Raw genomic sequence first — 2283 nt, forward strand, 5'->3', positions numbered from 1 at the left:
GTGGTTCCATCGTTTTGGGCCCCCAGGCCGTATCCATTCAGACCAGGGGCGGAACTTTGAAAGCATGCTGATTCAACAACTCTGCCAGATGTATGGTGTACAGAAGAGTAGAACCACACCTTACCATCCCCAAGGTAATGGACAGTGTGAAAGATTTAACCGTACCCTGCATGACCTGTTGCGCACCCTGCCGGCAGCTGAGAAACGACACTGGCCCCGCCACTTGCCACAGCTGACCTTTGCTTACAACACCACACCTCACCAGACTACTGGCCACACCCCATATTATCTCATGTTCGGGCATCATCCGAGATTACCAGTGGACTTCCTGCTTGGGGCTGGGGTGGCAGGACAGGACGCTGGCACCATAGAGGACTGGATCCAGGAACACCAACAGAGTGTGCGGATAACCCGGGAGCATGTCCGGCAAAGATCAGAGGAGCTGGCACACCGGCGGAACCAGAACCACAATGCCCAGGTGAACGATTCCAGAGGGGGGGCTGGTGTACCTCCGTAACCATGTGCCTGGTCGGAACAAAATCCAGGATCACTGGAACCCCACTGTGTTTCAGGTGCTACGGAGGCCCTCTGGGACTGGACCAGTGTACACCGTGGCCCCTAGAGATGGGGAAGGGCCAACCAGGCAGGTCCACCGGTCCGAGCTGAGGGCTGTTCCAGAAGGGTTGCAGTCAGAGGCAGAGGCGGCTACTCCTTCTACAAGCCACGCTGGCCGGCCCGGTGACCCCCAATTCTGTGAAGATGAAGGACAAGATGTGGTCATTTTACAACCGGACGAGACTCAGGAGGCCCTGGATTACCCCCACCCCCTTGCTCTCGCTGAGGTGGAGACCATACCTGGAGAGGAGGCTGAAGCCCTGCGGCGCTCGGCCAGATCGACAGCAGGTCAGCATTCCAACCCCTACCGGCTCCCTCAATCCGTTTCCACCAGGAATGAAGAGGGGTCACTGTCAGAGGGCGCAGACCTAGACCGGGGAGTGTGAATTGCCATCGTCGGGTCGCCGATTCATTTGGAGGGGGTGGATTGTAGCCTGGGCACCAGGTTAGGACTAGGCTCCATTAGTCTCCCTCCATCGTTTGTGCGCTCTCTTCCCAGTGCCAATCACGTCACTAATTGGGGGGTGGAGTGGGCATCTGGTAGGCCACCTAAATGCCGTAGAGGTAGGCGTGTAGATATATATATATAGACACCTGGGGTCCTTATGCCGGTATGTTATCACTCTGCTGCTGGCACTGGTGTGAGGAAGCAGTGATGTGGGTGCTGTCTCGAACTACAAAGGTATGTCAAAGCGGTTTTCCTTGATTCTGGATTCACAAGCATGCTAAGAAATGTTTGTCTCAATAGTGTGTATGGGGAAGCAGACGCTGATTGAACCGCGGTGTACCAGTGTTTTGCGTGATCATTTCCATGGACAAGGTACGATAATGTAACGGCAAGCATAACCGTTGTTGTACACTGTTTTTAACTGACAGATTGTAATATGATGTGTATTTGTTTTTACCCAGCACCCGCTGGGTATTGTGGCTGTCGTGGGGTACCTGCTATAAACGTAGCGTTCCTTGCATCCGGTAACGTGAGCGGCAGGTACGTCTCTGAGTTATGCTCTGCCGTAGTGGTGTAGCTCATTTGCCCGGAGGAATGTGCATAGATGCTATTTCCCTGGTCGCTTTATAGCGATTTAATAGTAGGCCTGCCTTTTATATTGACCACTTTGTCATGTGGCATCTTTATCCTGTTTGTTGTGATGAATAAATCTAGATCATGAATTGTATTGCCAATGGAATGTGATCAACCGGTATTAATTGTCTGTTTATGTTTTTAGACTGTTTAACTGCAACCAGCATTTGGAGTGTTGCTGTTGCTGTTCTCTACACGTATGATTGTGGTGGTGATTATTGTTTAACTAGATTTTGGTTTGTTTCTCCTCTAGCCTGTTGATCGTAACGAGTATTGTAGTGAGAGTGCAGTTATTGTACATCACAGGCTAGAGTGGTTTCATCATTCCTTTGTTTTGTCCCCCCTCCCTCTCGTGTAGCCAGCCTCGTGTAGTCAGTTCCCCCTCTTGCACTTAATGTATAGCTTAGACGTGTGACAGGAAGTTGCTGTGAAGCATGAAGTCTTAAGTCCTTAAATTAAGTTTATCAGAGTGACATTTAGTTGCAATGTGTCTATAGACAGTGATCACGTGTGATTGGGACCCTAACCCTTCTAGTTGTGGTTCTCATTGTCTTCTCTGGCTCCTGTGCCGTTAGCTTGGCGATTCC

At 50.9% G+C, this 2283-nt stretch overlaps 1 long non-coding RNA gene across 1 annotated transcript; it reads left to right on the forward strand.

Annotated features, from left to right (window-relative positions):
* Nucleotides 1-517: 517 nt before the first annotated feature.
* LOC116221785 lies at nt 518-2055 on the forward strand. Its single transcript, XR_004164255.2, has 4 exons — nt 518-1297; nt 1364-1435; nt 1525-1603; nt 1842-2055. It is a non-coding gene; the product is annotated as an uncharacterized LOC116221785 (long non-coding RNA).
* Nucleotides 2056-2283: the final 228 nt, after the last annotated feature.

Source organism: Clupea harengus, chromosome 9 (genome assembly GCF_900700415.2).
Source record: "Clupea harengus chromosome 9, Ch_v2.0.2, whole genome shotgun sequence".
Classification (NCBI taxonomy): Eukaryota; Metazoa; Chordata; class Actinopteri; order Clupeiformes; family Clupeidae; genus Clupea; species Clupea harengus.